At 40.9% G+C, this 24,085-nt stretch overlaps 1 protein-coding gene across 1 annotated transcript in view; it reads right to left on the reverse strand.

The window, feature by feature from the left end:
- LOC120514291 (G-protein coupled receptor 1-like) overlaps nt 1–18,173 on the reverse strand; it is a 73,474-nt gene extending 55,301 nt beyond the window's left edge. The window contains exons 1-2 of the mRNA XM_039734601.1: nt 18,091–18,173; nt 4,222–4,320 (exon numbers count right to left, since the gene is read on the reverse strand). The gene's annotated coding sequence lies outside the window, so the exon portion shown is untranslated. The remainder of the gene's footprint in view (nt 1–4,221; nt 4,321–18,090) is intronic.
- Nucleotides 18,174–24,085: the final 5,912 nt, after the last annotated feature.

A 24,085-nucleotide genomic window follows, 5' to 3' on the forward strand; every position in this document is an offset into this window, starting at 1 on the left:
TAAAGTAGAACATCATAAAATTCATCTTAAAATTGTTTAATTAACCAGTTTCTCAAATCACATCATAATTAAAGTAGCACGTTAAATGCTTTGTTTTGTATTTGATCTTCTACTCGTATGTGCTCTGTTTGTGTGATTCACTACTTGCTTCTTAAACTGGCTCTCTTCCTCCAACAGGACACAGAGTCCATGACATTCGTGATATTACAGCTCTCTGAATAACTAAAATACTGAGATGTATACGTGATATCATTTTTATGATTATAGGAGTTAAAGCACGTTATTAAACATGAGTTCCACGGCGCAGTGATTGTGTGTGACCTTCGATGAAATAATTTATTGCAGCAGTACTCAGGGGCGGCTCTAGGCTTGTGGTGGCACTGGGCAGAGAAAGAATCGGTGGCTCCTTCGCCCGCCGATGTCAATATGTTATCTTATGCACAGTGGATGGCCTCGTCCGTTGCAGACACTGCATAGCCACCTCGTGCTCATGACACAAGCATTTAACTTTTGAAGAAATTTGTCGCTGCGTTTTTAGCTGTGTTGTTATTTTCTCTTTCTGTTTTATATTCAATATATATTGACGTAGCCGCCATTGCAGTCAGTGCTTTTCTTTCCCCAAATACCCGATCACCACACAATCAGCTCTGTAATAGAAGTTAAGCCATCTGTAAGCTTAGAGCGCCGATTCTTCAAAACTTTTAAGGAACATTGAAATATCTTCGTAGTACATGTTTAATTATTCTATCCTTCACGACACTCCTAGTGAAGAATATAGATTATTTAAATGAAGTTAAAGTTTTATCTGTATAATATAATAAACATATTTTGCTGCATTTCATCTTAAAAATGATATCGTCATCATATGTAAATACGCGCTTTATAAAGTGGCTCAGGTTGTGCGATATTATAATTAGTGCAAGTTAACAGTGAGGTGATTGTATTTATAAGTACAAACAGTTCTACAAGGAGCAATTGATTGAGTGCATTTAAAGTTCTTGGGATTAAACCGTTTCTGAGCCGCGAGGTCCGTACAGGAAAGGCTTTGAAACGTTTTGCCGTGGCTGAGACAGCGTGTCCTTGATGCTGTATACCGATAATTCTCTTTCTGATCAGCTGCTGCTGTGATTCCCACTCAGATACAGTGATATAAATACTCCGAGTGGTGCAGTGAGAGAAATATGGAAAAAGATGATCCGCTGTAGCAAACAGGAGCAGCTGAAAGAAGAAGGTGCAGTGAGAGTAACAACGCTAAAGCAGCTATGGCATTTGGAATACTATGGCTGTTCCCTGAACCATTATGTTGTTACAAGTTAATTACAATCAGATGCGTTACACTAATAAACCATATGCGGTTAGTTTCAGTGTATTTATAAAGCCGCGTCAGGAAAATAATGAGTAATCACACAGGAACAGTACCATTGCTTTGACGCTGGGTGCCACCAGTCTGCAAAACCGAGCGGACAACTGGCATACGACAAGGCATGAGGTACCGTGGAAAAGTACGTGGCTTTACGCCAAGTGTAGGTTTTATACATCACGATTTGAACGTGGAAAAATTCTTACGCAACATTTCTGTGCGTACGCACCGTTTATACATGAGGCCCAAGCTCCGTGCCTACAGCACTGGCTGATCAGCGCCGGTGTGCTGGCAAATTACACTGAGAACCAACGATCGCTAATTGTGGTGATTTAAGGGTTAATAGATGCCGGTTAACCATTTCACAAATTATGAAGAATTTGCACTTTAGCATTATTTGGTCTTTTTATATTGTTTGGCCAATTTTACATTTTAGACTTTAGTATTGCTGCGTCTATTAAATATATTGGCTTTTGCATTGCTTTGCCATTTAAAATTCTTTATTATTGCATTTTTATTATTTTGCATTTCTATTATTTTTAAATTTTTCTATTATAGTTTGTTTTGATTTGATTGTTTTTTGCATTATTATTTCATTTTTTTTTTTTTGGTTATTTGGATTTTGTAGTTCATGGCCTTTTCTTCATTGTAATATTTTGATTTTTGTGTTACTTGGTTTTTATTTCCTTGTATTTACATTTGTAATAATGAGACAAAGACAGATTATAAATCTGTGGGGCACCATGAGGGCCAACACCATATATTCAAAATAAAATTCATGGTATAGCGCGCTTAGACAAAATAAGAAAAAAAAAAAAACTCAAAGTGATCAGTAAGACTGATCAAGATGGTGTTGCTGTCTCTGATAAAGGTCCTACACAGGAAGAGGCGAGTCCAAGTGGGCGGGACCCGAGAGTGATGTCAGAGGTGTCATAGTTGTCAATCTTCCAGTCTGCAGAGGGGGGAAGAGAAAAGCCATAAGTCAAGAGCGCCCTTTGGCTTTCCGGAGGAATATCACAGTACTCTGAGCTGTGTCTCTGTCTGCACGTGTGTAACAGCATATTTCTTTAATTACTTTGCATTGTCTTGAATTGGTTGATTTTGCTCATCTAGTCAATATACCAATTAAGCTATTACTTTGTCATTTCAAGAGCTCACAGTCATCATTTTAGATCTATAAACCTATAATCATAACAAAACCAAAATATATGGGGAAAAATGAAAAGTAAAATAACACTAAATCTTGATCCTTACTTAAGGTCTAACTGAAGCATAAATTGTAATTTATTTAATCCAAAAATTTGGACATCGTGTACTACATGCCGCCATCTTTCATATCATCAGTGTAATGACGTCAGGTGTCACATTAATGGAAATCATGTCACTGGCAACTGACCTTGTCAATAATAAGTAATTGTTAAAGTTGACACCAAAATGCAACCAAAGTTATTGAGTTGTAAAACAAGCAAGGCATTGTAACCAGAAGACTATTAGAAAGTTCGTCAAACCCAAAGATCATACTAGAAAATGAAAAGCAAAAATCAAAAACTAAGGTATGCTTTAAGAAAGAAAATGAGGAATCCATCAAACCTGGGTAGTTAAGGTGCCATCATGGCGATCTTTAAACTGCCCCTCTGATGTTGTAATTTATAAAACTTAGGGGACAGATGCGAGATAGCTACCGATATTGACAATTATAAGTGAATAAAATTAATGGAGAAACACTTAAAAAAAATGTATATATATATGATATGTGGGTGCATAGGGAACAGCTTAAGAGCTCTAGTGACTGTAGTTCCCCACCACACCAGGGGTTGGCGCTGTGTCCTAATGTATGTCTCTTTCTCCCTCTGCAGACCAGATTGACAGCAATACCTCCAGTGACATCACTTCCGGTGTCTGTCAAAACAAACCCGTCTCTTCCTGCTGGAAGGACTTGAAAGTAGAAGATCCGTTATCTTGAATCAGTTCGTGCTTGGACTTGCATCTGAGAAGACGTTCACATAATTATTTTGAATTTCTCTTTGTTCTTTTGCCAACAATTATAAGGGGTTTGTCATTTGGTGCCGCAACTCTTTATGATCTCTTTTGTCTTAGTAGAATATGCAAATGAAAAAAAAAAAAGTTAAGAAACACACAAGCCAGGGAAGGAATTGTGATGGCAGTTTGGTGTTGTCCATGGAATTGCAATGATCCTGTTAAACAAAATCCATCCATCCACAATCCAACCCGCTATATCTTAACTACAGGGTCACAGGGGTCTGCTACAGCCAATCCCAGCCAACACAGGGCACAAGGCAGGAAACAAACCCTGGGCAGGGTGCCAGCCCACCACAGGGCACACACTAGGAACAATATAGGATCCCCAATGCACCTAACCTGCATGTCTTTGGACTGTGGGAGGAAACCGGAGCACCCGAAGGAATCCCACGCAGACGTGGGGAGTTAAACAAAATGCCAGTTCTAAATTAAACATAAAAATCATTACAAAATGAAAAAGTAACAAAAATGGCATACTCCAGAAGACTATGAGGGGTCTATGACAGTCACATGAAGACAGTACACATGCCTCACCAGGCCGTTGCCATTATTGCTGTATTAGTTCACTAGCGATTGTAACAAATGTCCAAATATCACAGGAAAATGAACAAAACGATCCACACATTGCAAGGTCATGACGTTTACCATGAATGTTGTTCCCTCACTAATAAAACGATTGAATTTAACAAAGAAACACACCATACCGGACACACACTCGCACTTGCTACGAACACACTCTCCTTCAGTAGCCTCGGCCTAGCACCGTGTCGTCAGTTCGTAACTCGCCAACTTCCCTCCCATAAAAGAAGATGACCACATACCAAAATTCAAGGCTGAAGGCTGATGCTCTTTATTCCCAAGTCTTTATTATAAAAGACTACTTGACTTCAGACGAGAATTCCACAAGGATCTCTACAACCCTGAAATGAAATGTAAGAGAATTTTAGTGCATTTAGAAAACCGAGATCAGTCCATTTTGATGATTTGTTTGGCTTTTACAAAACACTAGCAAAATACCCACGCTTTGCAGCGGCAAAGTACTGCTTTTAAATTTTTATTAAGAAGAAAAGTAAACCTTTTTAAACTGAGGGAAAATATACCAATAATTATTTGTTAATTATTTGCATACCACGTTGTCAGTTCAGCACTCCGGTTGTAATATGACCAAGCTGTGCGCCGAGCTCACTCTTGAGCATGCAACGTATAGTTGTCCATGTGAAAAGCAATCTTGCCTTAAAGCAATGGCAACCTTTTGTAGGGTCTGTCCCAGAGACTTATTAATTGTCATCGCGAAGCAGAACCTTACTGGAATTTGGAGGCATTTGAATTGAAATGGGAGATCAGAGAGTATAACGGGGATGCGAGGAATAAAAATTCTCTCCCCTGAACAACTGCCAGTAAAAATAGCTGCCTCAATTAGGTTCTTTTACAGACACGTGACCTGAAGTCTCGTGCTGTGACAAAGTTTCGGTGGCTGTAAGTTTCTCCGTAACATTATTGGTGTCCCAACCTTTAAAATTAGATTATGCTCAGGAGTGCCTGGAGGATTCAGAGTGTGGAGAAACTGTAGCAACAGAGTGTCTATTAGCTTGTGGATTTTTCTGTGAATATTTGGCGTCAGCATCACGAAGTTGTTTCCGCAAGACCGTGTTAGCTGCGGAGCTCAGCTCGGAGCGAAATGAAGTGAATAAAATGACATGAATGGAAGGGGAGATGATGACGTGACTCCTCCACCCACCTTAACTGTCAATCCCTCCACACACACAGTCTCTCGGATCTCAACTATCCTTTATATAAATCAGTAAAGGAGAGAGGACTTAACACTAAGGAAAAAGAACGGCAAGACCGCGTCAGCTGCGGAGCTCAGCTCGGAGCGAAATGAAGTGAATGAAATGAGGTGAATGGGAGGGGAGATGATGACGTGACTCCCCCACCCGTCTTAACTTTCAATCCCTCCACAAACACAGTCTCTCGGATCTCAACTATCCATTATATAAATCAGTAAAGGAGAGAGGACTAAACACTAAGGAAAAAGAACGGCAAGAAGGCGTCAGCTGCGGAGCTCAGCTCGGAGTGAAATGAAGTGAATGAAATGAGGTGAATGGGAGGTGAGATGATGACGTGACTCTACATCCCTCCACAAATACAGTCTCTCGACATGAGAAACACCAGCGGCAGCGTGTCTATGAACTTAATTTAAAGTTAAGCTTTACACCCTGCTTTCATATTTGTTTGCATAAGCACAGCCCTTCACCAGCAATTTTAACTCCGCTACAGCAATTTTAACTCCGTTACAAAGTGATCAAAAGTCTCGTTTATACCCTGTGTCTTCTCATTAAACTTGTATCTCGTGAATATCGTATTCGTCGTAGGCATGACAAACACCAGCAGCAGCGTGTCTATGAACTTAATTTAAACTTAAGCTTTACACCGTGCTTTCCTATTGATATGTCTACAAAGGCTTGTTCAGCTTCAGAGGGTTGTTCCTCTCTTACTGCATCTCAGCAGCTCGTCTTCCTCTTTATCTGAGACATCACACACTGCATGCACGGGTTTACCTTTCCCAGTCCTGCAAACTTTAGCAAATTGGTTCAATTTACCACATTTTTTACACTGTCTTCCTTTAGCTGGACATTGACTTTTTCCACTGTCTGCTTTGTTTCACCAGTAGCTGCACTTATGAATATGCTTGTATGCGTCACTCGCTTCATATTCTTTTGCTGCCTTCTCAATTGTGTAATGCGTTTTTTGTTCAGCGCTCTTTGGAGCTCTTTTTTGTTCTCTGCGTACTGCGTTCCCAGTCAGTTCACATGAGCCGCTCGGAGTACATGCATCGAAGGCTCTCAGCTGTGCTTATGCTATCTCGTGCGATCTTGCGATGTCCACGGCTTTATTTAATGTTAGCTCAGACCCGGCACTTAAAAGTTTCTCTTGCACTTTCGCTGAGTTTGTGCCAAACACTAGTCTATCCCTGACCATCTCATCTTCGTTTGCATAAGCACAGTCCTTCACCCGCGAATATTTAGTGGCAGTGTGTCTATTGGATTGCTGCTGACGGACGTTCCTTATATGGGCAGGCACTCAATTACGTGGGAGGCGTGACGATGAGGGACGCAACTCCGCCTCACACAGCGACCGAGCTGCAGGCTATGGCCGTATATATGTACATAAGTAGGTTCCAGTTATGACCGTTAAGCGTAGAATTTCGAAATGAAACCTGCCTAACTTTTGTAAGTAAGCTGTAAGGAATGAGCCTGACAAATTTCAGCCTTCTACCTACACGGGAAGTTGGAGAATTAGTGATGAGTCAGTCAGTCAGTCAGTAAGGGCTTTGCCTTTTATTAGTATAGATTCAGACAAACCAGAAGGATGTGTTTCCCAGCAAACATCTGCATCTTTTTATATTAACATCTAAATGATTTATTGGTTTTTATATGGAAAAAGATGATCCGCTGTGGCAACCCCTAATGGGAGCAGGGGAGAAAAGATGAAGAAGTGGCTATTCTGTGAACACGTTAAACGAATCACTTCAGGGTGGTCTTAATTCTGAACTGTACTCTTTGTTTGCTTTCTGAGGTCGTGCTACATACAATTTGATGTCTATTATCAGCATCATTTGACATTTGTAAATAGCTAATGTGGTGGACGCCGCTTCACAATATGTTCAAGGGGAGCAGCCATGGACTGTGCAATACCTCCCCCTGGACTCTAGATGGCAGCACCCCTGGGTTGGAGCCGTGCCTCGGTTTCCTGCAGGGCTCCATGGGAATTGGAGTTGGGTGCAGCCCTGTTGGGTCCCGCAGGCGCCACCAGGAGGTGCTACAGCTGGAACTCCTGAGCCTGTATGGGCAGTGGATTCGCCACACCCGGAAATGCAGCCAGAATTTGGCAATCAACCACCTGGAGTACTTCCGTGAGGACTATAAAAGGGGCCGGCGGCCACCTCTCAATAGCCCGAGTCAGGAGGAGGAGGAGGAGGAGATTGCTTGGGAGGAGTGGTGGAGAAGAGTTGTGGTGTGCTTTGCTTTATTGGTCTGCTTTTTTGTGTATTTGGGACTGTGTTGTGCCTGTGGGACACGGGGAAGATATGCCTCACAGGTGAAGAAAAATAAAAATTCTTTGCCTCCGGTGTGAGTCTGTGTCGGGTCAGGCGCCAATATAGCACCTTTGTTACACTAGTGCAACGTTTCTCAACCTTTACATATTTGAGACCCAAGTTTTCATAACAGTTTTAATCGCAACTCCCTAAGGTTTTTTTGAAAGGAGCCCACTAATACCAATTTGTTCTTTTTTAATTAATGATATATCATAGATGCATATTTTATAATACCTACTTAACTTTTATCGACATTTATCTAACTCTGTATTTATTTTTCTAGTATCAGAATGTAGTTTAAGTTAAAATAATAATCAATAAATCAATATATCAATAAATGTATTTTTCATATTTTCGATTCTTGATTTCTTTTTTTCACATCTTCGTGCCCCCCTTTTTGTTACTTCGCGCCCCCCCTAGGGGGCCCGCCCCACAGTTTGAGAACCACTGCACTAGTTTAACAAAAGTCAGCTTTGTAATTCTATAAACCTGGCTGTGACTGTTGTGAGCTGGCACAATGCTTTTTATGATCTCTATAAAATAAATTGTACAGAGGTTTTGCCGAATTATATATTAAATATTGGGCTTTGCCACATCGAGATTTCAAATCTGAAGTTTGTTGGAGTATTTTGTGCACCTTAACAAAATTTAAAATATATTCACAGTGTACCACGATGCCATTTTGTCTTTTCACTCAGGTGCCACCGTTTTGTGGATCCTGTTCCCATGATGCTGTTAGGAGCGTGTTCACAAAGGCTGCGACCCTGACATTGTATGATCAGGAGTATAAAGGCTGGCTCAAGAGTGTTAGGTTGAGTTAGGTTGAGTTATTTATGTTATTAATATTAGACAGTAGGTGGCACTATAAGAAATGATATATAAAGAAGTGGGACAGTTATGAGATCAAGATTTTACTGTAATAAAGAAGGTATTTGTAAATTACAACCTGGAGGTTTCCTTATGTACTGGTCGATATAACAGAGTGGCCATGTTTTATCCGAGTTTTACAGATTAGCCTTAAATCTCTGCGTTAAAGACTGTTTTTTTGGGTGCTTCCCAGTTAATGAATCCTTGCTCTCGCCATTTTGATTTTTCGCATTTCTGGTTTTGACAAAAATAATTTCTTTTTTTCTTCCTAGTTTCTGCTCTCTTTCCCTCGGTTTGACTGCGTTTCCAGTTTATCTGAAAGAACAGATTGTTTTCGACCTCCGCTTGATTTTGATTGTCACATTTCTCCCCATTTATAAAGCTTGTTACACACAAAAGGAGGCTCGAAAACGTGCATACGCCGCTTGCCACGCAGACGTCAGGATTTATAAAAGGAAACCTGATGGGGGAACGTGCATATATTTTTGGCAAATTCAGTCCATGCATGCTGTCAAAGATGAGATAAGAGCCCCAAAAAGATTTGGGGCAGCCACCCGTATAATGTTTCCTGGCTGAAAATGGAAGAGTTTTTTAGTACAGATGTGTAGAGGTTCGAGTCCAAAACAGAACTAACTGGTGAGGTTGAGATGGTGGGTATTTATAGTGCTGCAGAGGAAGTGAGGTAATTATGACTGGAACCAGAAGTGACGTCGTCAGGCTCGTGACCAGAAGTGACGTCATGGAGGCCTGGCGGGATTTCCCTTAATGGGTCTACAGTGGAAAAAGATAAAAGATCAGCGTAACTCGCCACCCCCTGGTCTGGTGGGGAATTGCCTTCCATCGATCCCTTTAGCTGCCTCCCATGCGCACGTGTGTGACAATACACAACATTTCAGAGACACTGGAAAAAAATGACACCCTCGATGAAGTAGGGAGATACACCCGAACCATCTGAAAGACGACTCATTTGTATAATAAATCAAATCACTCAGCCATTGTTACTATGTGTGTTGACCTGATAAACGTACCTCGAATGTGATGTATACGATGCACAGACTGCATTTTAGTTCCCTCTTAAGATCGCCAGCACCAAGTATTCTCACTGAAGATCTTTTTTGGTTTTTCATCAGTTTATATTGACTATGTGTTGTCACTTCTCATAGACCTTGCCAACATGTCAGGAATATCTTAGCCAAGCTTCACTCCATCATTCCTGCTGTGCTGGATCCATTAACCAACCAGTGAAGCACTACATCCAGTTTTCTATGTTGATCAAGTGTTGGTCTGATCCCTCTGGACCTTTTCTAGCACTGCTATGTCCTTTTGGTAGCCTGGAGACCAAAACTTCACCCAGAACTCCAGATGAGGCCTCACCAGTGTGTTATAAAGCTTGAGCAGAACCTCATGTAACAAGTACTCCATAAATCAAGGTGCTTTATAACCTGACATTCTGTTAGCCTTCTTAATGGCTTCTGAACACTGTTGGGAAGTTGATAGCGTAGAGTCCACTACGACTCCTAAATCCTTCTCATAAGTTGGGCTCTTGATTTTCAGACCTCCCATTGTGTATTCAAACCTAACATTTTTACTTCCTACATTAATTATTTACATATACTGACATTAAATTTCATCTGCCACAAATCTGACTAAGCCTGTATGCTGTCTAAGTCCCTCTGGGATGATTTAACAGATGCCACATTATCTGCCAGTCCACCTCGCTTGGTATTATTTGCAGACTTAACAAACTTGTTATTAATATTCCTGTCCAAATAATTTAATATTTTAAAAATGACCCCTGTGGGACAACAGATTCTGATGAGGTTCCTTGCACCATCACCCTCTGATTCCAGTGTCTGAGCCAATTCTGCACCCATCTAAAAACGCTACCCTGAACTCCTACTTCATTAGTTTGATGTCCAATATATCAAATAACATATAACAGAGACACAGCACTGGATGCACAAACAGATACACAGACACACACCGCCATTTGTCCTTTTATTAAGGTGGACTGGCTGTGCTACCTGTCTAAGACGGGTTGAAGTCCAAATTATCTACGTAGACCTCAGTGTTAATTTTAACAGAGCACCATCTTCTTCTTCATTCGGCTGTTCCCATTAGGGGTTGCCACAACAGATTATCTTCTTCCATATCTTTCTGTCCTCTGCATCTTGCTCTGTCACACCCATCACCTGCATGTCCTCTCTCACCACATCCATAAACCTTCTCTTAGGCCTTCCTCTTTTCCTCTTCCCTGGCAGCTCTATCCTTAGCATCCTTCTCCCAATATACCCAGCATCTCTCCTCTGCACATGTCCAAACCAACGCAATCTCGCATCTCTGACTTTGTCTCCCAACCTGAGCTGACCCTCTAATGTACTCATTTCTAATCCTATCCATCCTCGTCACACCCAGTGCAAATCTTAGCATCTTTAACTCTGCCACCTCCAGCTCCGTCTCCTGCTTTCTAGTCAGTGCCACCGTGTCCAACCCATATAACATAGCTGGTCTCACTACCATCCTGTAGGCCTTTCTTTTAACTCTTGCTGGTACCCATCTGTCACAAATTACTCCTGACACTCTTCTCCACCCATTCCACCCTGCCTGAACTCTCTTTTTCACCTCTCTTTCTTCCACAATCCCCATTACTCTGTACTGTTGATCCCAAGTATTTAAACTCATCCACCTTCGCCAACTCTACTCCTTGCATCCTCACCAGTCCACTGACCTCCCTCTCATTTACACACATGTATTCTGTCTTGTTCCTACTGACCTTAATTCCTCTCCTCTCTAGAGCATATCTCCACCTCTCCAGGGTCTCCTTAACCTGCTCCCTGCTATCGCTACAGATCACAATGTCATCAGCAAACATCATAGTCCACGGGGACTCCTGTCTAATCTCGTCTGTCAACCTGTCCATCACCGTTGCAAATAAGAAAGGGCTCAGAGCTGATCCCTGATGTAATCCCACCTTCAACTTGAATGCATCTGTCACTCCCACTGTAGACCTCACCACGGTCACACATCCCTCGTACATATCCTGTACAACTCTTACGTACTTCTCTGCCACTCCCAATTTCCTCATACAATACTACATATCCTCTCGAGGCATCCTTTTATATGCTTTCTCCAGGTCCAAAAAGACAAAATGCAACTCCTCCTGGCCTTCTCTAAACTTCTCTATCAACATCCTCAGAGCAAACATCAAATCTGTGGTGCTCTTTCTTGGAATGAAACCATACTGCTGCTCACTAATCATCACCTCACTTCTTAACCTAGCTTCCACTACTCTTTCCCATAACTTCATGCTGTGGCTCATCAATTTAATTCCCCTGTAGTTACTGCAGTCCTGCACATCCCCCTTATTCTTAAATATCGGCACCAGTACACTTCTTCTCCACTCCTCAGGCATCCTCTCACTTTCAAAGATTAAATCAAACATTCTGGTTAAAAACTCCACTGCCATCTCTCCTAAACACCTCTGTGCTTCCATAGGTATGTCATCTGGACCAACGGCCTTTCCATTCTTCATTCTCTTCATAACTGTCCTTACTTCTTCCTTGCTAATCCATTGCACTTCCTAATTTACTATCTCCACATCATCCAACCTCTTCTCTCTCTTGTTCTCTTGATTCACCAGCCTCTGAAAGTACTCTTTCCATCTGCTCAACACACTCTCCTCACTTGTGAGTACGTATCCATCTTTATCCCCCATCCTGCTGCACATCTTTCCTAGCTCGGTCCCTCTCTGTAGCCCACAGGTCCTTTTCTCCCCCCTTATTGTCCATCCTCTCATACAACTCATCATACGCCTTTTCCTTAGCCTTCGCCACCTCTCTCTACACCTTGCACCTTATCTCCTTGTACTCTTCTCTACTTTCTACATCTCTCTAACTATCCCATTTCTTCTTTGCCATCCTCTTCCTCTGTATACTCTCTGGTTTTTCCTCATTCCACTACCAGGTTTCCTTTTCCTCCTTTCTCTGTCCAGATGTCATGCCAACCACTCTTCTTGCTGTCACCCTTACTACATCTCCCCTTACCTTCAAGTGCTTTTACAGAACATAACATTTTCAAACCAGCAATTTACTGATGCTGGGGGAACTGGGGTGAAGCAGAAGATAGCCCTGAAGATGGCACTAGTCCATCACAGGGTCTACTCACACACACACATCCATGCTGGGCTAAATTAGAATTATTATATATAATCAAAGATCAAAGTGACTGTGAATAGAATATTATATATTTATATGAAAGACACTATGACTGATTGATACATAGATATAAAGGTCACTATATAATAGATATGCAATGTACTATATAATACAGGGGTGCCCACACTTTTTTGGCTTGCGAGCTACTTTTAAAATGACCAGGTCGAAATGATCTACCTACATTAAAATATCTCTCTCTCTCTATTTTATATATATATATATATATATATATATATATATATATATATATATATATATATATATATACACTCACCTAAAGGATTATTAAGAACACCATACTAATACGGTGTTTGACCCCCTTTCACCTTCAGAACTGCCTTAATTCTACGTGACATTGATTCAACAAGGTGCTGAAAGCATTCTTTAGAAATGTTGGCCCATATTGATAGGATAGCATCTTGCAGTTGATGGAGATTTGTGGGATGCACATCCAGGGCACGAAGCTCCCGTTCCACCACATCCCAAAGATGCTCTATTGGGTTGAGATCTGGTGACTGTGGGGGCCATTTTAGTACAGTGAACTCATTTTCATGTTCAAGACACCAATTTGAAATGATTCGAGCTTTGTGACATGGTGCATTATCCTGCTGGAAGTAGCCATCAGAGGATGGGTACATGGTGGTCATGAAGGGATGGACATGGTCAGAAACAATGCTCAGGTAGCCCGTGGCATTTAAACGATGCCCAATTGGCACTAAGGGGCCTAAAGTGTGCCAAGAAAACATCCCCCACACCATTACACCACCACCACCAGCCTGCACAGTGGTAACAAGGCATGATGGATCCATGTTCTCATTCTGTTTACGCCAAATTCTGACTCTACCATTTGAATGTCTCAACAGAAATCGAGACTCATCAGACCAGGCAACATTTTTACAGTCTTCAACTGTCCAATTTTGGTGAGCTCGTGCAAATTGTAGCCTCTTTTTCCTATTTGTAGTGGAGATGAGTGGTACCCGGTGGGATCTTCTGCTGTTGTAGCCCATCCGCCTCAAGGTTGTGCATGTTGTGTCTTCACAAATGCTTTGCTGCATACCTCGGTTGTAACGAGTGGTTATTTCAGTCAAAGTTGCTCTTCTATCAGCTTGAATCAGTCGGCCTATTTTCCTCTGACCTCTAGCATCAACAAGGCATTTTCGCCCACAGGACTGCTGCATACTGGATGTTTTTCCCTCTTCACACCATCCTTTGTAAACTCTAAAAATGGTTGTGCGTGAAAATCCCAGTAACTGAGCAGATTGTGAAATACTCAGACCGGCCCGTCTGGCATCAACAACCATGCCACGCTCAAAATTGCTTAAATCACCTTTCTTTCCCATTCTGACATTCAGTTTGGAGTTCAGGAGATTGTCTTGACCAGGACCACACCCTAAATGCATTGAAGCAACTGCCATGTGATTGGTTGATTAGATAATTGCATTAATGAGAAATTGAACAGGTGTTTCTAATAATCCTTTAGGTGAGTATATATATATATATATATATATATATATATATATATATATATATATATATATATATATATATATATATATATATATATATATACACACACACACACACACATACATACATATATATATACACTGAGTATACTTTATACATAAAATGTATGTTGTTGTACCATATATTACTGAATAACCTTTTCAATACAATTCAATACATTTATGGTCACTACAGTATTTGGATTTAATAATCGTCATGTGGGAAAAAGCTGACTCGCATAAATAAGCAGAGCCGAATAATGCAGTCAAGGAGATTTTGAATTCAGTGAAAAATGACGGCTGTCCGATTAACTTTCTCTTTCTCAGATCGCGTTTTGGAAGGACTTCAGTTTCTTAGTTTTTATGAACAGTTCGAAAGTGTCTTTCCACATTTTCCTTCTTTGGAATAGCAATGATAGATTGACAGATCAGACAAACGCACTTCAATTGTGAAATTGTGAGAAAAAAATCCTCTTCCAATTCCACATCCAGCCCATAAACAACATTTTTTTTAAATCCCTTATGTAGTCGATATAAATTGGAAGGCTAACTAGATCACAGCCGGAGTTTTGCAGTAGCTCGCGCGTTTGATCGTGTGTGCGGGATGACCAGTGTGTTAGAAGAGAAGAGATCTCAGACTGGCCGCCCTGTATGTCAATCAAGTGGCAAATGTCATAGGGAGGATATACGGTATGATTGACTAACTTTAAAAAAAAACGCGATCTACCAACACTACCTTTGCGATCTACCGGTCGATCCCGATCGACGCATTGGGTACCCCTAATATAATACGTAGATAGATGGACATGAAAGGCACTATATAATAGAGATATATGTGAAATGCACAGTATAATAGGTAGACATGAACGACACTGTACAACAGATAGGTAACTAATATGAAAAACAGTATATAACAGGTAAAATATACATTATAAAAGATAACTATGAAACGTGCTATATAATAAATAGATGAATATGAAAGGTACTAGATTGATGTGAAAGGCACTATATAATAAGCAGGTAGGTATATATGATGGACACTGCAATAGACAGATGAATAGATATGAAAAGTATTATATAATAGATAGATAGATAGATAGATAGATAGATAGATAGATAGATAGATAGATAGATAGATAGATAGATAGATAGATATGAAACATACTATATAACTGATAGATAGATAGATAGATAGATAGGCACCACAAGTGTATTAACATTTCCTGATCAGGGGACTGTCGATGTACTGGAAGTAATAAATTCACTTTTCTGTATGTATATGACAATATTCGGAACTTGAACGAGATGTTAAATAGAAACTCTAGAAAAGAATCTCCTGAGGGTGGCGCAGTAGTTAACCTCACGATTGTTAGGCTGTGCACTCGTGAGTTTTCGTCAGCGGGCTTGCTGCTGCCTGCCGCCTCCACACTGGCCCTGTGTTCGTGACTGGGATCAATCGTGGACTGGCGACCCTTCCAGGGTTGTCTCCTCGCTCCCACCACATGCTTCAGAAGAGCCCAAAGTGAATGAAACGGGTTCTGTAATGGGTGGCTGGGACAGAAGTGAACATCTAAATTTAAGCGGCCATATCTGTATCCGCAAATTCTGTGTATGGCGAGCCGCTTGGCGGAACCTAACAGAGCGCCGGCCAGTAACACATCCTGGACAGGACGCCACTTCACCGCGGGTCAAAAAGCTCCGAGCCAATTCGAATCTCAGACCATGCTAACAGACCAGTATTTTGTGGTGTCAGGGGAGTTTGAATAAAAGGAGACGTGGGGTTCTCTGGACTTGTGAAGCACCAGCGCTATACGCCAAAGGCTGTGATGTTTTCTGTGGCGCAGCCAAAAGTTCAAATAAGGAAGTGAAGGATTTGACTGCTGCGGTGGACTGGCGCCCTGCCCGGTGTTTGTTTCCTGCCTTGCGCCTTATATGTTGGCTGGGATTAGCTCCATCAGACCCCCGTGACTCTGTAGTTCGGATATAGCGGGTTGTATAATGGATGGATAAATGAAAGGATGGATGGATAGATGGATGGATAGATTGATTTCAATGCCCGCAGAATGGACACTTAAAGAATGAGCGCAATCCGTCAAATCAGATAATAAAATTAGACAGAATTTGTCTTTGTAAACCGCGGGCCGATCGGACGAGTTTGATAGCCGGTTAGTTTACAGCAGCTAATGAAAACAAAGAGGAGGTCGAGGCGGCGTTCCAGCGTTGTCTGATCACGCATACTTATGCACCAGCGTGTCCTTACAAGTCGAAGTGCTCGTGATTCAAAAAGTGCTCTTCCATGTAGTTATTAAATCACATGTAATTTATAATACGACACTGTTAAACACTGCGGAGAGCGGGACGGCGGCGCAGTCGTTAGCGCTGCTGCTTCGCGAATACAGTCGTCCTTGTCGATTCGTTCTCCCCGTGTGCTGACGGATTATACCTCCATCACATACCCAGGGTAGCACACTTTAATGTAACAGTAGGCGACTATAAATTAATCTATTGGCGATATTATGGGCTGGCATCCTGCCCAAGGCTGATTCCAACTTTGCGCCTTGTATTGTATGGATACGTGTGCGCAGGTTAACCGGCAGCTCTCACCTGACTTGTCAGAAGGCCTGGCTTGAATTAGAGTTCAAGATGGTTCGTTCCTGTCCTTGCATATTAGACTACGGGCTGTCGAGACGCTGCAGATGACATAATTCAGAAAACAGGTGGATAGTAATACATTTTCAAATGATCTAAATCCAATGTAGGAGTGAGCTGGACGAGGCAATCCGTGGGTTCAAGACAATAATTTACCTTGAACGGGGTGCCAGCCCACCACGGATGGATAGGAATCTCAAAGAAAAATACACATAATGTTAAAATTAAATTTCTGGAAGTTAGATTATACAGTTATAATAAGCACCATAGTATGACTATTACATGTTTACAGGTTACAGGCGAAGCGGTTAAGGTTTTGGTCTTCAAATCCCGCTTCTGACACTGTGTGACCAGGAGCAAGTCACTTCACTTGTCCATACTCCGTTTGGAAAAACAAAAGAAACGTAGCCAACTGTATCTCAAATGTTGTAAGTCGCCTTCGATAAGGGCCTCAACCAAATAATCATTATCATGTTGAAAAATTAATAAATAAAAACAAAACTTCATCCCCTCTAGAGGAAACGTACGTAAAATGAAAGCCACGTTTCAAAAGACAAAAGGTGTCAAATGTCAGTAACTGCGATTATTTGATTTAGTGCAAAGTATTGAGTCAGCATCTTTAGGTTGCGGCTCATTAATCATAATCATTCCCATAAAATACATTCGAAATTATTGACGTTAAACTCATTTTGTACAAGTGTTTGCCTTTTACGTACATCCACTATAATAAAGCTTCACTTTAATTTTAAACGATCCCCAATTGGATTGAGCGATCACAGGGTTACATTTACCTTTAACCCAATATGAAAACGAGCAAAGATCGGGAATTGAAGGACTGACGAACAAGGAAAATGTTTCTTAATCAGTGCATCCCGACAATAATACAGCTAAGTACCATTACTCCTCCTAGACTTTACCAAGTGACTTTCATATCTCAATCAGGATTTTAAGGCAATATATAAAGCAGACAAACCACACGAAACAATAAAGGGGACCGAACATTGTCAGAAGGAACATTCAAGTACAAGATTAACTTCGAAAAGGATTTGTGGAAATCTGGGCAGATCCTAAATGCCCAGTCGTCAACTGTAATTTAAAAGTACTCATGCATACAGATTCCCTCCAAAGCATGGGGATATATAAAACGATGAAAGAAATAAAGAAAAACATACATGCTTACATAATAGTGCAAAAAGAAGTTGAAGGACTGCTGACACCGCCCTTCCCCGAATCCTATACATTTTCTTTAGTTTAAAAAATAAACGTCTGCAAAATAGTTGTCTAATCATAAGACTAAAAAGTGAGGGCAACATGAAAAATAAAATCGATTTAAAGGCAGCGAAGTTGTATGCAACTTACCAAGAAGATAAACCGCTGTGTCTACTGTCAACGAGAATCTCTTGTTATTTAAATACGCGAGTACGCGCCATCTCGAGAGCGCGCGCTACGCTGGGCAGCGTATCATAGCTGACAAGACAGTCAAGGCTACACGGAGCGGGTATGCGATCTTTTTGGAATTCTGGCAATGCCCGGGGTTCGTTTCCTGCCTTGCACCCTGTGTTGGCTGGGATTGGCTCCAGCAGACTCCCGTGACGCTGTAGTTAGGATATTGCGGTTTGGATAATGGATGGATATAATATATTAAGTCAAAATTTGAATATATAAAGTCATTCCTCAATATATAAAGTAATTCCTGAATATATAAAGTCAGCGTTGGAGTATATAAAGTCAGCGTCAGAATATATAAAGTCATTCCTGAATATATAAAGTCAGAGTTAGAATATATAAAGGCATTACCGAATATATAAAGTCAGCGTCGGAATACTCGTATATAACCTCATTCCTGAATATATACATTTAAAGTCAGATTATATTGATTGAAACGACTAGGGCACATTTTTAGTAAACTGAATGAGTTCCTAATACGACGTAATGAAATAAGTTAACAAAGAATCTACAGAAAAATATTTTAAAAAAACCCACTTTTCAGTTAATTCATTCAAAATGATGCATGTGGCCGGCGTTTTGAACACCATATTTATTTATTCTTTTTGTATGGGCGCATTTTTGGACGAACCTCACAAGCCCGATCGACTCTAAATGGCTTCTGTCGAAGTTTACCTTTCACTAGTACGAGTGAAATGACAAGCACGGAAATCTTATATATTCGGGAATGATATTATATATTCAAACGCTGACTTTATATATTCAAAAATGACTTTATATACTCCGACGCTGACTTTATATATTCAGGTTTTGGTGTTATATATTCAGAACACTGACTTTATATATTCCGAAAATCATTATATTTGCCTGTTTGGCACCCCATAAATATATATACGAGGTGTGGCAGAAAAGTAATGAGACTGGCAACACTGCAAGCGATCTGGCAACGCAGCGCTGTTGTCCTTGATAGAGCACGTGTATCAGTCCCCTCCCATAGCTCAGTGCGAGTTTCAACTCCTTCCGTTAACTACGTGATTTTTGTGACTGCTATTAGCGAAGTTGTGTTTTTGGTTGTGCGTCACGCAAAATGGAACATCGGAATTTGGAGCAACGTTGTGCCATTAAACGGCAAGTGTGACGTTTGAAAAGTTAAAACAGGCCTATGGGGAACATTCTTTATCCCGAGCTCAAGTTTTTTGCTGGCACAAATCATTTTTGGAAGGCAGAAAACACGTTGAAGATGAACACCGTTCAGGCAAAACCAATGAAAACATCGAACGTGTGAACACTCTTGTGAGATCAGATCGTCGTTTAACATTAAGAATGTTGAGTGAACAATTAAATTTGAACAGATTTACCGTTCATCAAATTTTGACTGAACATTTGCACATGCGTAAGGTCTGTGCCAAAATGGTGCCGAAAAACTGCCCTCTCCATAACAGAATTTTTGACCTCAAAAGGCCTTCCTGTGGTTCCCCAGCCCCCTTATTCACCTGACCTCAGTCCGTGTGACTTTTTCCTTTTTCCTAAACTGAAAATGTCCTCAAAGGACGTTATTTCGGGACTTTAGAAAACATCCAAAAGAGTGTAACGGACATGCTGAAGACCATACCGGTTGAAGACTTCCAGCGCTGCTACCAACAGTGGGAACAACGTCTCCATCGGTGTGTAGCTGCCCAAGGGAACTACTTTGAAGGGGATAACATTGATGTTTGAAAAAAATAAAAAATCAGTCTCATTACTTTTCTGCCACGCCTCCCTTTCAAATTACAGTTGACGACTGGGCCCAGATTCGTACAAATCCTTTATGAAGTTAATCTTGTACTTGAATGTTCCTTCTGACAATGTTCGGTCCCCTTTATTGTTTCGTGTGGTTTGTCTGCTTTATATCCATCCATCCATCCATCCATCCATCCATCCATTTTCTAACCCACTGAATCCGAATACAGGGTCACGGGGGTCTGCTGGAGCCAATCCCAGCCAACACAGGGCACAAGGCAGGAACCAATCCTGGGCAGGGTGCCAACCCACCGCAGGACACACACAAACACACCCACACACCAAGCACACTAGGGCCAATGTAGAATCGCCAATCCACCTAACCTGCATGTCTTCGGATTGTGGGAGGAAACGGGCGCCGGAGGAAACCCACGCAGACACGGGAGAACATGCAAACTCCACGCAGGGAGGACCCGGGAAGCGAACCCGGGTCACCTAACTGCGAGGCAGCAGCGCTACCACTGCGCCACCGTGCCGCCCCGTCTGCTTTATATGTTGCCTTAAAATCCTGATTGAGATGAAAGTCACTTGGTAAAGTCTAGGAGGAGTAATGGTACTTAGCTGTATTATTGTCGGGATGCACTGATTAAGAAACATTTTCCTTGTTTGTCAGTCCTTCAATTCCCGATCTTTGCTCGTTTTCATAAAGCTAAATGTAACCCTGTGATCGCTCAATCCAATTGGGGATCGTTTAAAATTAAAGTGAAGCTTTATTATAGTGGATGTACGTAGAAGGCAAAAACTTGTACAAAATGAGTTTAACGTCAGTAATTTCGAATGTATTTTATAGGAATGATTATGATTACTGAGCTGCACCTAAAGATGCTGACTCCATACTTGGCACCGCATATACATATATGTACATATAAGCTATACACACACATATATATACTGTAACTACAACAACATTTATTTCTATAGCACATTTTCATACACACAGTAGGTCAAAGTGCTTTACATAATAAAGAATAGAAAAATAAAAGAAACAATAATTAAACAAAGTAAGTCAACATTAATTAACATAGAATAAGAGTAAGGTCCAATGGCCAGGGTGGACAGAAAAACAAAAAAAAAAAAACTCCAGACGGCTGGAGAAATAAATAAAATCTGTAGGGATTCCAGACCATGAGACCACCCAGTCCCCTCTGGGCATTCTACCTAACATAAATGAAACAGACCTCTTTGGATTTAGGGTTCTCACAGAAGGACTTGATGATGATGATGATGGTCACGTAGACTTCTGCCTTTTAATCCATCCATCATTGTTGGAGCATCATGAAGCTTTGAGTAGGTGGAGGTTGCACAGGAAAAAGAAACAGAAGAGAGAGTAGGGGTCAGTATGGATTTTAGAGCCACCATGAGTAGTTATTATGAAGAACTGAACATACACAGACACACACAAACACACCTACCAAGTTGGACCCCCCTTTGCCTTCAGAACTGCTGTAATTCTTTGTGGCATACATTCAAGAAGGTGCTGGAAACATTCCTTGGGGATTTTGGTCCGTATTGACCTGATAACATAATGCAGTTGCTGTGGATTTTGTCGGCTGCACATCCATTATGTGAATCCTCCACATCCACCACATCTCGAAGGTCCTCCATTGGACTGAGATCCAATTCCTGTGGATGCTATTTGAATACACTGAACTAGTTGTCATGTTCCAGAAACCAGTTTGAGATGATCTGAGCTTTGTAACATGGCACGTTATCCTGCTGGAAGTTGCCATCAGAAGATGGGTACACTGCTGTCATAAAGGGATGGACATGGTCAGTGACAATACTGAGGTAGGCTGTATTAAATCGATGCTCAGTTGGTACTAAGGAGCTCAAAGTGTGCCATGAAAATATCCCCTACATCATTACATCACCAACACCAGCCTGAACCATTGATACAAGGCAGGGTGGATCCATGCCTTTATGTTGTTGATGCCAAATTCTGACCCTACCATCTGACTGGCACAGCAAAAATGGAAACTACTCAGACCAGGCGGGTGATATTCATGACACTCCGGTTCCAAGGTTTTGTCGCATGTAATAAAATGCATTCTGATAGATGGCATACAATACAGACAGTATGGTCTAATAAGTACATTTTAATTAAAGAAAACTTATAGGATGTAAAACAGACAGATTTATAACATGCATACTGTAACATCCCAGCCAGGCTGAAGGCCCTTGGGAGTGACTGTTGGGTCCGATTGAGTGAGGGCAGAGTACAGCGCGGAGGACTGACAGTGGGGTTTGATCGACACGAAAATACCCGGAATGGAGGGACGGAAGCAGGGGTTTGGGCTTGAGAGTGGGGGATTTGTGAAGGGGGGGTTGTTGCATTACAAAGTCGGTATTTGTTTTTATGTTTAACAGCGTCTCTTATAGTTCAAGTTCAATGATATTCATTTTTGCTGTTACAACCCTGTTACAATACAGTATCAATCCCACTACAGACCACAGAGCAATAAACACACAAGAGAAGTGCTTGAGCAAAAACCAGGAGATTATCAGGAGATTACACTGGTAATGTAATAGGGAAGAAACAAAAATTGTAGGTCAGACATTAAAAGGGCAGAAAAACCAAGACATCAAGGCCCAAACATTGTGGAAAAAATCAGGATCTGGAAATAAAGCAAAGGTCTGAAGAGCCAAGGCTAACGGACAAACGTCCACCATCCAAACTAATCCTGAAGGAAATCCAACAAAAGGCTTTTTGATTTATTTAAGCGTTAAGATGGCAGTGCACAGACACAGGTATCCTATTTGGACGAGGGAAGTGGACTCACTATGTCACGTGACCCCCCCTGAGTTACATGACAGGCAACTGCCTAGTGACCAGAAACTACATGACCACCACTACACCAAATGAGAAAGGAAACAGAATGGGGCTGCCTGAATAATAACAAACAACAAGAAAGAACAAGAAAAACTAAATATTCACAAAAACAAATGAAAAATACTGAGAATCATGACAGAGTTCCCCCTCCTAAGGTATGGTCACCAAATGTGCCCTAAAGGGTTCCAAGGAAAAAAATCGGAAAAACTGATACAACGAGCTGGGGGCATGAACATGAGAAACAGGGATCCATAACCTATCCTCAGGACCCTTCAGTACCAGGGTGCTAAATCCTGGAATCTCGTTTTTTGGGATCTACAGTTTTCTCTAGATTCATCTCTATGCAACATTGCAAGAGGTGGTGGTCAAGCGGGTCAAGCTGAAGGTGAAGTTACGCAGGGATTGGATATTCCAACAAGACAGTGACCCAAAACACAGTTCAAAATCTACAAAGGCATTCATGCAGAGGGAGAAGTACAATGTTCTGGAATGGCCATCACAGTCCACTGACTTGAATATCATCGGAAATCAATGGGATGATTTGAACCAGACTGTCCATGCTCAGCAGCCATCAAATTGAACTGAATTGGAGAGATTTTGTATTGAAGAATGGTCAGAAATACCTCCATCCAGAGTCCAGACACTCATCAAAGGCTATAGGAGGACAGCGTCTAGAGGCTCAAAGGAGCAAAAGGAGGCTCAACTAAGTATTGATATCATATCTCTGTTGGGGTGCCCACATTTATGCACCTGTCTAATTTTGTTATGATGCATATTGCATATTTTCTGTTAATCCAATAAACTTAATGTCACTGCTGAAATACTACTGTTTACATAAGGCATGTCGTATATTAAAAGGACGTTGCTACTTTGAAAGGTCAGCCAATGAGAAACAAAAATTCAAAAACTTAAGTGGGGTTCCCAAAGTTTTTCATATGACTGTATATATATATATATATATATATATATATATATATATATATATATATATATATCCATCCATCCATCCATTTTCTAACCGCTGAATCGAATACAGGGTCACGGGGTCTGCTGGAGCCAATCCCAGCCAACACAGGGCACAAGGCAGGAACCAATCCTGAGCAGGGTGCCAACCCACAGTATATAATATATATATATATATATATATATATATATATATATATATATATATAATATATATATATAATATATATATATATTATATATATATATATATATAATATATATATATATATAATATAAATATATATATATATATATATAATATAAATATATATATATATAATATAAATATATATA

Source organism: Polypterus senegalus, chromosome 14 (assembly GCF_016835505.1).
Source record: "Polypterus senegalus isolate Bchr_013 chromosome 14, ASM1683550v1, whole genome shotgun sequence".
Classification (NCBI taxonomy): Eukaryota; Metazoa; Chordata; class Cladistia; order Polypteriformes; family Polypteridae; genus Polypterus; species Polypterus senegalus.